We start from the raw sequence: 14,586 nt of genomic DNA, 5'->3' as shown, positions 1-14,586 counted from the left end.
GTGCTTGCCTTCTGCAAGTGCAGTTGCTTCAGAGCTTAGTAAATGAGGCAAAGCTTTACTTTGCAAAGAGTGTCCAATCACAAGCAAGGAAAAATAAAAAATAAAACATTTTTGCTTGCACATGATTGGATCATGGACCTCAGCACAGCTTCTGCTCATTTACTAAACTCTGGAGCAACCGCTCCTGCAGAGTGCACAGTCTATTTGCCTTTATTAAGTCAAGCCCTTTAGTTTCAAAAAGCACTCTGTATTATCAACAGTTGTCAATATAAGATAATGTATTTCTCTTTTCCCTCACCCTCTTTGCAACCACTTCTAGTCTTCTAGTCTTTGTGTGCACTTCAACAGCAGCTGCACATCCTTGCTCTGGACCATGATGGTGACAATGGTGGACCATGCCCGTGTAAAGCTGGCCATACATTTTACAATGTAATAATTAAATTTCTTTTAGGTTTACCTTCAACTATGTAGGGCAAGAGACTGCCTGATTGCATACAGTTTGAAAATGTTTATGTCTGACCTCTTATTTTATGGTTTTGGTAAATCTAAAGGAAAATAGTACAAGAAGATTGTATAATTATTGGCCAGCTTAATGTATTTCAGTACAGCTGCATATAATCTTAATAAATGTGACGGGGTGACATTGCAAAAGAGTCATTTGGCGACAGTTGTCGGCCCATAACTGAGGGGCCACATTATTTTGAACCTTTATATACGGATGAGCTTTCTGTTCGACGAAGATCAAACATTATGGAGCTTTTGTGCCAAATTCAAACGGTGCGTTACGCCCCATAATGCACTGCGTCATCGCAGTGCATTGCTGGCTGATGATTGGCCAAGCATGCACTATGACCCGCATGCTTTTGCCAATCACAGCGCCATCAGCAAAGAGAGCCATAATTGGCCAAAGGCAGGGTGCAGTGTATATATATATATATATATATATATATATATATATATATATATATATATTCACTGTATCCAGTTTAGCTAGATCTCACTGCAGTCCATTTTCCCGGTGTACTGTTTCTAATATACTTCAGGCAGGCAGTTGATTCAGTTAGCTGGAGTGTATTTAGTATATATATATATATATATACATATATATACATCTCGGCTTTGTATCCTGTGTAACTAGATCTGACTGCAGGTCATTCCTGGTGTATGTATTCAAATACACTTTCAGAAAGGCAGGCCAGGCTGGTTATTCAGTGATCTGCAGTGCATATAATATATATACAGTCTCCAACATATATATTCTCTGCATTCCAGTCTAGCCAAGCCTATATCTGACTGCAGGCCATTGCTGGTGTACGTTTTCAAATACACTTTCAGGCCGGCTGGCAAGTGATTCAGTGATCTGTAGTGCATTAAATATATATATATATACAGTCTCCAACATATATATAGTCACTGCATTCCAGTCTAGCTAAGCCTATACCTGACTACAGGTCATTCCTGGTGTACCTTTTCAACTACACTTTCAGGCAGGCAGGTGATTCAGTGATCTGCAGTGCATAAAGATATATATACAGTCTCTTACATATATATCCACTGCATTCTAGTCTAGCCAAGCCTATACCTGACTGCAGGCCATTCCTGGTGTAATTTTTCTAGTAAACTTCAGGTGGTGTTTTGCTAATCCAATTTTACAGCATGTCTGGAAGGCCACCAAGGAAAGGCAGATGCTCTTAGGCCACTAAAAGAGGGCAAGCAGGCTCTGTGTTTACAGCCAACAGTGCTGGTTGTGGACAAGATGCATCCTCAGCATGGGGTGGTGGGGCACGCATGTCCTTTTTTTCGACAGCTGGTCATGTTGAGCCACAACATGCAGAAGAGTTGGTAGAGTGAATTACAAAGCTGTCCTCATCCTATTCATCCTCTGTCACCCAGGCTAAGACAAGTTTGGCTGCCAATGCAGCTGCCAAAGTGGCCTATTCCATCGGCTCAATGGCATCAGTCACTCCTTCCCTAGCCCCACCATCATGTCCCGAGGAGTCCCCCGAACTGTTCGACCAGTGTCGGGTACATGCTGCAGGAGGATGTGCAGCATTTTGAAGGCTTCGATGATGGTACCCAGGTTGAGGATGAAGGCAGTAACGTGAGCCCAGAGAGAGGGGGTGCCCGAGAAGGACAAGAAACTGTCAGCCATGTTCCCCCAGCTGCAGCATATTGCCAGGTTTGCTCCAGTGGCAAGGAGGGAAGGGATGATGAGGTCACTGACTCTACCTCGGTGCCTGATAGAAGAGAGGAGGAAGAGGAGGAGGCACATCTCCAACGAGGCAGGATGCCCTCCAGGGGCCAGCTTAAGGACAGCCAACCGACTGCATCACACCACAGAGCTCTGCATCTGCACGCGTTTTTTCAAAAATTCTTTGGTGTGGGCCTTTTTTGAGACATGTGCAACAGATTGCACCATTGCTGTTTGCAACATATGTCTGAAGAGTGGCCAAAACAGCAGCCGCTTGGGCACCACATGCTTGAACAGACATGTCCAGCTCCCATGCAGTCCGTTGGCAACAGTACTTAAAAGACCCACACCAAAGAACAAGGTGGACCTCTCCTTGCTTCTCATTAGCTGGGATCTCCAACCCCACTATACATTCAGTCCTCTCAGAGACCTGCACTGAGAGGAATGAAGGTGTAGAATTAGGTGTCCCAAGCACTTGCGGGCAATCTGCTAGTGGTACACCTAAATCCGATTGTAGCAGGCAAATTTCCCTACCCCAGTTGCTAAACTGTCAAAAGAAATTTGGTCCCAGCCAACCACATGCTCAGCGGCTGAATGCTATTTTGGCTAAATTGCTGCTGCCTTTTCAGCTGGTAGAACCTACTCCCTTTTGAGAATTTGTGGAATGTGCGGTACTTCAGTGGCAGGTTCCCAAACGCCATTTTTTTTCTCGGAAGGCCATTCCGGCTCTCTACCAGCATTTGGAAGGCAATTTCTTGGCCTCGTTGGACAGGGCGGTCAGCGGTAAGGTGCATATTACCACTGACTCATGGTCCAGCTGGCATGGACAGGGATGTTGCCTTTCTTTCACAACGCACTGGGTAACCCTGCTGGCAGCTGGGTAGGATGCAGGACAGGGTGCAGTAATGTTGGAGCTTGATCCGCCACCACGCCTCCAAAATGCTGGTAGTGGTGATTCTGCCACACCTCTCTCCTCCACCCCCTGTTTCTGAACTCAACTGCCCAGCTGACGCCCTTCATAATTAGCAATGTGATTGGCCTGGTGCTCCGTTACAGGCCATTTTATACCAGCACTCCTGGCATTTATTTTAGATGCTGAAGTAGTTCATGGTTGAAGAGCAGCACAACTTTATACATCTAGTATATCCCAGGTATACTCACTATTTTTACCCCTATCAATTATAGACCCAACTTATGCATCTTTGTTGATGCTGCCAGGTCTTATTGTTTAGTGCTTTATTAAATGCACTTAATACCCCTGTTAATGACCTTGCTATTCTTTACATTTCCAACACAGTTACACTGGCCAAGTTCAAGCAGGAGTTTTGGCTCCCCAGTCTTGAGTCCTTGCAGTGAAGCATTGGTTGTCTTCTGTTTTTCTGAACTTATTGTGTCTTGGAGGGGATGTCATTTGCTGTCCATGATGATCCATTGTCTATTCCTCAGACTTATTCCATGTGGATTATTTTTTTAATTTATTTTATGTAAGTAGTCCACACACATGGCTGAACACGTATGATTAGAGATTTTTTGTATACGGTACTTTGTAATCGCTATAATATTCATACTAATTATTGTATACTAATATTGTACTATTTGCACATTTTCTCTGTTATAGAAAATCTGTGCCCATCTGAACCAACTTAACCTCTAAAGAAGGACAATTAGTCCATAACATGTAAGGTGTTTTACATCTGTATTGATCATCACTAGTCGGTCCCGCACCAGGACAGTAGTCAGCTCATACAATTGTACAAATTGGGTATCAGATACTGTTTTTATGTATTGATTCATATGTGTATTATTGTTATACGAAAATAAATGTATACCTTTTATACTCAATCTTTTGGTCTGCCTATAATAGACCCTTAGGGGTTTCTAACCGTTCCTTTGGGAACCAGGTTTTCTTTTTTTGTTCTCCCCTCCTCTGCTTACTAGGGGAAGAGATGGATCCCTGTTTTGCAAAGACACAAGATCCATGCCTTTCCCTACTGACAGAACTGCATTCTGTCTTGTTTACATAGGTAGACTGCCGTTCTGCCTCTGTATGGAATGATCGTCGGGTGGCGGCAGACAATGAGTCTGCAGTACCCACTGATCGACTCCCACTGTGTATAATCGCAGCAGGAGCAAGCTGCCAGAGGTGCGCATTCACGCCTGCTACCCGGAAGTGCAGGATCATGTGATCCTGTGCACAGAAGCCACCCTGTTGTCATCAAGTGGTTTTCGTTTTTTAAAACCTTAACTTTATAGTAAAATCATTGCTAACTCTAATTATTTTTTATTAACGCCTTAATTTTTTTTCACATAGCTTTTTTTAAAAGTGTTTATGTATGAGGGTTCTTCAAAAACACTGTGGAAACTTTTTGAAGATGTACATTTTACTTTTCTGTTAGTTTTTGTAATGCAAAATTAAAGAGCTCAGGAATGGGCCTTAGATGCCAGAGGGTGGTCTCCCAAAACTGTACACAGTGGGATTGATTTACTAAGACCCCTTTCACACTGGGGCATTTTTCAGGCGTTAAAAAAAGCACCTGTAAAGCGCTTGAAAGAAGCCTCATCTGCAATCCCAATGTGAAAGCCCAAGTGCTTTGAGAGCCCTTTCACACTGCCAGTGCCCGAAAAACGCTTGTAAAGTGCCACTTAAACTAGCGATGCTTTACCAGCGTTTTTCGAGCGCTAGTGGGGGTGCTTTTAACCCCTGCTAGTTGCCAAATAAAGGGTTAAAAGCACCCACAAAGCGCCGCTGCCAAAAGCGCTTTGCAGGCGCTTTTCAGTCGTTTTGCAGGCACTTCCCATTGATTTCAAAGGAAAGGGGCGCTTTAGGAGTGGTGTATTCACCGCTCCAAAAGCTCTGCAAAGAAGCTGCTTGCAGGACTTTTTTGATGCCCTGCCAGGGCAGCGCCTCAGTGATTGGCTAGAGCCGCGATGATGTCACTCTGCCGCCGGTAAGGGCACACTAGCTGGAGCTGATGACATCGACATGTGCTGATGACATCGGCACATGTTGATACAGAGGATGTCTTCTAAAACGTGCAGGTTTAGGAGATATCCAAGGTAGCTACAGGTAAGCCTTATTATAGGCTTACCTGTAGTAAAAAGTGGATTGTAAAGAATTTACAACCACTTTAAGCCAGTGTGCATGGAGCCTTAAAGCGGGAGTTCCACCGTTTTTTTTTTTTTAAGTCAGCAGCTACAAATACTGCAGCTGCTGACTTTTAAAATATGGACACTTACCCATCCACCGCGCCCGCGATGTCGGCACCCAAAGCTGATCTCTGGATCGGCTGTCGAGTGCTACGGCCGCCATCTTTGGTATGGGAATCAGGAAGTGAAGCCTTGAGGCTTCACTTCCCGGTTCCCTACTACGCATGCGCGAGTCGCGCTGCGCAATAAGGACGGTCCCTGCTGTCTCTGGGATCCGTGTGTTTCCCAGCAGACAGCGGGGGCCCTGCAGGAAGTGCCGTAATAGCCGCAGAATCTGCGGCTATCTATGCCGGGAAGTGGGTGCAGATACCTGTATTATACAGGTATCTTCACCCCCTTCCCCCCTGAAAGGTGCCAATTGTGGCACTGGAGGGGGAGAGGGTTCCGATGAGCGGAAGTTCCACTTTAGGGTGGAGCTCCACTTTAAATGCTCCTAAAACGCTACTACACAAAGCTATTACCAGTGTTTTTTATCCAGCATTTTTGTAGCTTAAAAAAGCGATAGTGTGCATGGCGCCTTAATGTATCTCTGGCTAAACTTGCAGTAAAATGATCATCATTGCTACACTCTTACTGAGCTGAGCACATGCTTCCAAAATCTCTTCTGGCTTCATCTTTCCAAACCCTCTGTTGTCCTCATCCAGATGATGTTGGTGAGCTGGTGTGGTGTCCTTTTTTCTGTCATCCCTCCTTCATATTTCCCAGCTCTGGCTTCATTTTTATAATCACCATTCAACGCCATAGACATACAGGAATTGATGAGGGATGACTTTCCTTATCCTGTGATCCCCCTTCTCCTGCCGCTGTAATCTTCCAGTGCAGCAGGGGTTAATTCAGATAATGAGCTGTTACGATCTCTTATCAAGAGAGCCAGACTATGCCCACCCTTTCCGCCCAGATTCTCCATTCATAGAAGTAGTATTATCAAAAGTTGGAGGTAATTAATATCTGCTTAAACAGGCAAACATCCCTCTAGTGTTTGAAAATGCTATTTTCCCCTTGTAATGGGACTTTAAAGACACAGGCGTGTAACAAACTGTTATAAAAATTCAATTTTAATAATATCAAAAAGTACATATAATAGGACAAAGATATAAAAGAGCAATTTAAGGACGGGTAATGGTCTGCATTCACAGTTCCAACACGTTTCGGAGTGACCTTGACTCCTTCTTCAGGGCCAATCCGTTATGCAGTTTAATGTGACTATAGTCTAGAACAGGGGTATGCAATTAGCGGACCTCCAGCTGCTGCAAAACTACAAGTACCATCATGCCTCTGCCTCTGGATGTCATGCTTGTGGCTGTCAGTTTCTTGCTATCTCTCATGGGACTTGTAGTTCTGCAACAGCTGGAGGTCCGCTAATTGCATATCCCTGGTCTAGAAGATAAAGAACGTATTATACATCTGTTATGCATTAAATGGCAGCCCAAAATGGCGGTGATTTAAGCAGTTGTTGACATAATACTCACAATGCCCACAACTCCATTAATCACACTCAGCACATGAAGACAGTAAAAAGATATGAGTGACCACAAGAGGCCATATGCAGAGCATATGGCGGGTACACCCAGAGACAAATAGTGGATATAAAAGAGTAAAAACCATAATCATGTATACTGGGACCAAATGGCGTCCCTGAAGAGGGTAAAGATAGGGGGGTAAACAGTTTGTATAAGTATATTGGTAAGACATGTCTGTATAGGGGTATACAAAAGGTGCAAAGACATATAGTTTTACTTCCACATGTATACATACCTTAGATGGAAAATAAGCGCAGGTTTCCACAAGATATTTGATATAAGGTTGTGTGATGACCTATGCTAAGTAATATATTTCATGGACCAAGCAATCATCAACTGAATTCTACCTGAGAGTCCCTGATAGGGAAAGGAAAAATGCATGATAGATATGCAATAGGTAATGATGTCTGTATAGTATTAATAACGTAAGTATGGACAGATGCTCATGCAAAGTATAATGCCTCGTACACACGATCAAACAATCCGGTGGAAAAGTCCGGCGGACTCAAGTCCGCCAGACAATCCGCCCGTGTGTAGGCTCCGGCGGACTTTTTTTACCCAAAAGTCCGGCGGACTAAGAAAGTAGTTTTGCACTTAAATCTTTCCGCCGGACTCGCATTTCGGCGGACAGTACGGCCGTGTGTGTGCCAGTCCGCCGTACTTTTGAAATGAACAGACTTTTCCTGCCCGGAGAAAAGTCCGCTCATTTTGAGCGTGGCTCCAGGTAGCCGGGACCAGCGAAGGAGGCGTCGCTGGCCCCGTCACCTGGTATGGATTTAAAGGGGAATCCCTACGGCGAAAAATCGGCGTAGGGGTCCCCCCCAGGTCCATATCGAGCGCCCCCCCACCTCCTGAGCCGTACCAGGCCGCATGCCCTCAACATGGGAGGTGCCTTGGGGAAGGGGGGGCCGTGCGGCCCCCCACCCCAAAGCACCTTGTCCCCATGTTGATGAGGACAAGGGCCTCTTCCTGACAACCCTGGCCGTTGGTTGTCGGGGTCTGCGGGCGGGGGGGTTATCGGAATCCGGGAGCCCCCTTTAATAAGGGGGCCCCCGGATCCCGCCCCCCCACCCTATCCCGGTGACTTATATAGGGACATCACTGGATGATGTCCCCGCCCATTATGATGTCACAGTCCCAGAGGATGCTGGGACTATGACATCATAATGGGCGGGGACATCATCCGGTGATGTCCCTATATAAGTCGCTGCATGCCGAGCATCCTGTCATAGTGACCGGAGACAGTGACGAGGCAACATCTCCATAAGAGAAGAAGAGAAGAACAGAAGGCCAGAAGACAGCGGCGACAGAAGACCGGGCCACCGCTTATAAAAGAGCTAGAAGAAGGCGTGGTGGCCCGGCAAGAAGAACCGAAGAGGGGGACAAGACCCCCGAAGTCGGAAGAAGAGGGCGGCGGCGGCGAAGAAGAAAGCCAGTTTTCTCCACTAGTAAAAGAGCTAGCAGAAGATAGCGGAGGAGTCCAGAGAGAAGACCCCCGAAGACGGAAGACCCCCGGAGCTGTGCAATAAACTATTTTAACCCTTGTGTGTTGTGTTTTTTTTTTGTTTTTTTCACAGGTGAATGGGTAGGGGTACATTGTACCCCATACTCATTCACATAGGGTGGGGGGCCGGGATACGGGGGCCCCCTTATTAAAGGGGGCTCCCGGATTCCGATAAGCCCCCCGCCCGCAGACCCCGACAACCAACGTCCAGGGTTGTCGGGAAGAGGCCCTTGTCCTCATCAACATGGGGACAAGGTGCTTTGGGGTGGGGGGGCCGAGACACCCCCCATGTTGAGGGCACGCGGCCTGGTACGGCTCAGGAGGTGGGGGGGCTGCTCGTTCGTTCCCACCCCCTTTCCTGGCCGGCCGGGTAGTGTGCTCGGATAAGGGTCTGATATGGACCTGGGGGATTCTCCTTTAAGTCCATACCAGGTGACGGGGCCAGCGACGCCTCCTTCGCTGGTCCCGGCTACCTGGAGCCGCGCTCAAAATGAGCGGACTTTCCTCCGTGTGTGTGGGCGAGTCCGTTCATTTCAAAAGTACGGCGGATAGTCCGGCGGACTTAGTACGCCATATTAGTATGCCGCAAAAGTACCGTGTGTGGGCAGGTAGCTCGTTCGTAAAGTCCGGCGGACAGTCCGGCGGACAGTCCGCCAGACTAAGTCCGCCAGATAGTCTGCTACGTATGTACGCGGCATAAGGCTACATACCTAGAAAGCTTCCCAGTCCTAGTATAATTGCAAAAATTTACATAAAGCTATAAAAACAGCCCACTGCAATTCCGATGCTGAAAAGACAACCAGTTTTGTACAATCTAAAAACATAGAAAGTAAACAGATAGATCTCTGTCACGAAACATGGTAATACAAAACCCATATTCAGTACATCCGGAAATATAGCCAAAGGAGAGACATACCTATATGTGTTTGTTGAAACAGTTTGCATCAAGGTGTATGGAGGCACGAGTAGCCATAGAGAGAGATACCAGCTCCCCTGTACTTACATGGCTATTTGCCAGGTGAGAGGAACCTCCCCAAACAGGGGTGGAGACAGTGCTCCACGTGTGGAAGCTCGGGCTTCCTGTGCCCGCCAAATAGGAAGGTCCCCTGAGTGTGTGGCGCACAGCATCACCCCATGCCATCAACCTACACAACCACAAAAAGTCTACATTTATGCTGCATGTCTCATAACTAAAAAATCATACAGATTAATGCCCAATTTTTTCTTTTGGGGGGGAGGAGATTCCCAGCTCCATCAATACCAAATGGCCTCTTTCTCTGATTACCTCCTAATCATAAATCCCCCCCTTCCTCCAGTACAAATCCCCCCCCTCCCCGCTGAAGTCCCCTCCTCCCAGCAGAAACCTCTGACCTCCGCCATCCCCCAAATACCCCCAGTGCAAATTTCCCCCCCAGAAAAAAAAATCACCCCCTCTTAGCACATATCCTCCACCCCTCAAATGTCCCCCGTGAGTACACATTGGTACATGATTGTAGGAAATATGTCAATATGGTATATTATGGAAATGTATTCACATTTGGATTTTAAAACTGTGTCATTTTAATAGCATTTTGTATCTTAAAATGTCGACAATTCCATGAATCACACTCCATGTTTCTGGTATCTCCCATTGAGGCACGCCTTAAAGTCCTGTTTTATAAAAGGGGTTTCCACTCTACTTTGGGTCTTGACTCATGGGGTGGATGGACCTATTAGATAGAATTATTTACCTTCATTTATAGTTCCTCAGGCTTCCTTCCCATCAGCCTTGATAGTGGCAAATGGTCCCACAAAGCTCCTCCTCTTTTCTGGTGGTGTCTCCACCTTCTCGCCAAGGTCATCACGTAAGGTGCAATGCAGAAGCAGGACCAGCGCTAGCAATCAGAGTCAAGGTACAATTTAGATCTGTCAGATCTAAATTGGAAAAACCGCACTAATGTCCATACTGTGCTCTAAGATAACAGTGTAAGACAGCAAAATAATAGTGCAAAGCAGTGATTTAACCATGTGATATCAGCAAGTAAACAAATCCATATCAACAAAGTCACGCTATATATAAATTATTTTAAAAATGCAATATACAGGCATACCCCACTTTTAAGTACACAATGGGGTTTTATTTATTAAAGCTGGAAAGTGCAGAATCAGGCTCACTTCTGCATAGAAATCAATGAGCTTCCAGGTTTTATTACCAAAGCTTAATTGAACAAGCCGAGGTTAGAAGCTCATTGGTTTCTATACAGAAGTGAGCCTGATTTTGCACTTTCCAGCTTTAGTAAATAAAACCCCATTGTGTACTTAAAAGTGGGGTATGCCTGTAATGAATAGAGTCCACATTGAAAGGTAAAAAAATATTAAAGCGATCTTCTTTAAAAGTTCATTCAGAGCTCCTGTACCTCAAGTGAAAAAGACTCTTTATGTGAATACCACCACCTCTGATAATAAGGGTGCTTACCAGATCGTACTGACCTTCAATCTTTCTAGAAGGGTCAAGCAAGCAATAGTCACAACCATCAGTGAGATGTTGTATGCCCCTATGGACCTTGGACCATCTCTCCTCAACTGCAATTCCCATGGATGAATGTATATAGGCAAAGAGATCATTCAATAGTGTAAATCGTTTACTAGTTTATTAAACCAATTAAAAATTGCACTTACATCTAATAAGAGATATAAATGCCAACTGTACAGTCATTCCTGTCGGTAAGATTAAGATAAAGAAGATTGCTTTAATATTTGTTCACCGTTTCACGTAGACTCTTTTCATAAAATTGGCATTTTTTTAAATAATTTATAGGTAGCGCAACATTATTGATTTATATTACAAACTCCTAACTGACTCTAGTCTCTCTATCCTTTCCCTGCAACAGCTTCCAATACACCACTATGGCTGCTGCCTTTTATATTGAGGGGGGTTGGCACATAACAAAGCCCTCATTATTTGCTGTTCTATGCCAGCTGTACTTCCAAAGGCCCTTGCAATTAATTATGATTACAAAGCATTCAGCTTGTGAAATCCCACAGAACCGCAAACAGGGAGGGTTTGCCTCATCCTCACAGTAGACCTCAACCCAAACGTCATTCGTAAAAGCAATGTATTAATTCTTTTTCTGATGGTATTACCTCCAGAAGTAGTAGTGTGAAGTATGATGGAAATACTTTTTGTGGTTGACATCCATGACAATAGATAGACATCTAACTCTTGTTTTCATTTTTAAAAACAATTTTATTGAAGAACATAAATACAAATGCATTTATATCATCATACGTGGACTGATTTACTAAAGAAGTAGACACTATGTATAGCCATAACATGTTTTTTGGATGGAGTTGGAGAGAATTAAAACACCTGATTGTTTCTTTGATTTATTTTTTATTTTTTTGCCATCTGGGTACCGTTTGGGAAATTTCTCTTCACTTCTTGTCAAAGAGATGCAATAAGAAGTTAGAGGAAAAAGAGCCAACGTCCCCTGACTCCTACCGGCCTATCTCCCTACTTACAACGGATGTTAAGTTGCTGACTAGAGTCATGGCGACCAGATTGTCTCACGTTATTCAGAAGTTAGTGCACTATGACCAGGCGGGTTTTATACCCACGAGATCCACGGCACAAAACATACGACGTCTTTATCTAAATATTCAAGTCCCTGTATTAAACCCTGGTAACCGAGCCATCCTTTCGCTGGATGCAGCTAAGGCCTTCGACAGTGTCGAGTGGCCTTACCTGTGGAAGGTTTTGGAAAAGATGGGCCTAGGCAGACGGTTTATTGGATGGGTCAGACTACTTTATGCTAACCCTGTAGCTAGGATTAGGGTTAACTCTGCAACATCGGAACCCTTTCCCTTGTTTCGTGGTACCAGGCAGGGTTGCCCTTTATCTCCCTTGCTCTTTGCTCTGGCTCTTGAGCCTCTTGCTGCTAGGATCAGGGGAGATGCTGATATTAAAGGTTTTATTCGTAACACGGGTGTGGATGTAGTATCGCTCTATGCAGACAATACTTTGCTATACCTAGGTGACACGCAGGGCTCCCTGTCGGCCGTTATGACCCTAATTACGGACTTTGGTGCTCTTTCTGGCTTTTCTATTAACTGGAATAAGTCAGTACTCTTACCCCTAGACCCCATACCGACCGCCCTCCCTGACTGTGCAGCTATGATTCAAGTGGTGTCCACTTTCAGATATTTGGGGGTGCAGGTTTCCCGAGAGGTCACACACTATATTCAATTAAACCTGGTCCCCCTGCTGACTAAATTTAGGGAAAAATGCAAGGCTTGGTGCAAATTACCGTTATCAGTGGTGGGGCGGGCTAATCTTATAAAAATGGTCTGGGCTCCCCAATTATTATACGTTTGCCACAACTCCCCGGTGTGGATACCCAAGTACTGGTTTGACAAAATAGACTCCCAATTCAGAGAACTAATTTGGCGTAAAAAAGCTGCCAGGATTAGTTTGCGAACGTTACAATATGGTAAAGAGGACGGGGGCCTGGCTGTTCCACATGCCAGGGCCTATTTTTTGGCGTCTCAACTACAGCAGCTTATGTGGCTGGGGACTGGAAGATTCACTGGACCCTGTTCGCAAGTTGCTGAGCAATACGGCTCACCACCGTGTAGCGTTCTCAAACTTAGAGGCGGGCTTCCCTCATCTTCCTAAGGGAGCTCCGACTGTGGTCTTATTAAACACACTCTGGAAATATATTAAGCGACTGTTGAAAATCCAGGGCTTTTTTTCTCTAACCCCTATTTGGGACAATGGTTTTTATTATCAGCTGCTGAGACTCAAAGGTTTCCGCAGCTGGCAAGTGAAAGGTCTGGAATACTTGACCCAATTATACAATGGCCCCACCCTTAAGTCTTTTTTGGAGCTACAGAGGGAGTTCGCACTACCACGCACTGATTTTTTTAAATACCTTCAATTGAGACACGCTTTACAATCTCAGTCCAGAGCTACCCCACTTGCCTTGGTTGACCATGCAATTATACACTCTATAATGATGACGGACAGTAGGAAGGGTATGATTTCTAAGGGGTATGCCATTATTACCGGGGTGCTTCAAGACTCGGCTATGTTGCCGTGCAGGCGTGGATGGGAAGGGGACCTAGGACCTCTAGATGGTGAGACCTGGGATCTCTGTCTTATGTCTGCCCACAGGGTATCGGTGTCGGCCTCCCAGAGACTTTCCCATCTTTATTTGTTACATAGAGCCTATAAGACACCAGCTAAATTGTATGCTTGGGGCCTCCGGGACTCCCCCCTGTGCCCTAAATGTAAGAGAGACCACGGTGACCTTCTCCATATGTTCTGGAAGTGCCCTAAGCTGACTCGTTACTGGACTACGATTCTGGAAACTATTCATCAGGTATTTCGAATCATGATTCCCACAAGCCCGGTGATATGCCTGCTGGGGGCCCTGGACGAGGAGTCCCTTACCCCGGCCGTTTGCACAGCGATTCTCAGGCTGCTTTATATGGCTCGTAAACTGATAGCCCAGATGTGGATCGCACCCAGGGTACCCAGCAGGCAACAGTGGATTGATCGGGTTAACAGGATGTTGATACGTGAAAAGCTGGCATACCAACATAGAAATACCCCCCAAAAGTTTTATAATATGTGGCAGGACTGGCTGGACGTCCCAGGTCTGGCACCGCACCAGTTGATTCAGAATAGGTTACTGCAGGGCTGATCTGTCCTTGATATTTCCCATGGGTCCTGTCTTACCTGTTTGGTTTGGATGTATACAATTGTTGAAGAATGCTTTTGAATGCCAATAACTGTGGGTATTGCGTACGGTACTGGTTCTATATGTTCCGTGGCTCAGGGATCTCTGACTATCTCTCCCTCCCCCTAGTTTATTCTGCTTTCTTTTTCTGTTACTTCTTTTTTTATTTTTTTATATATTTTTTTGTTCCTATTGACTAAGAAAATGTAAAATTTGAATACTGTAACTGCACAATAGTTTTCTCCTTTTTCCCTCTTGCTTCTTATGCTGAGGACAGATTTGCTGACATCCTGTCTATTATCCGGTCTCCCTTATTCTTATTTACTGCACCTCCTTGATATGCTGGTTCTGGGAAGATTATGTTTGTTACTCTGATTTCATATTGTGTGTGTTCTCATTATGTGAGGCCATTGTATGGATGTCTTGTACCATTATGTTTCTCTA

Source organism: Lithobates pipiens, unplaced genomic scaffold (assembly GCF_037356315.1).
Source record: "Lithobates pipiens isolate NorthernLeopardFrog02 unplaced genomic scaffold, aLitPip1_a1.2 Scaffold_22, whole genome shotgun sequence".
Taxonomy (NCBI): domain Eukaryota; kingdom Metazoa; phylum Chordata; class Amphibia; order Anura; family Ranidae; genus Lithobates; species Lithobates pipiens.
Note: the sequence above shows the minus strand (reverse complement) of the source record.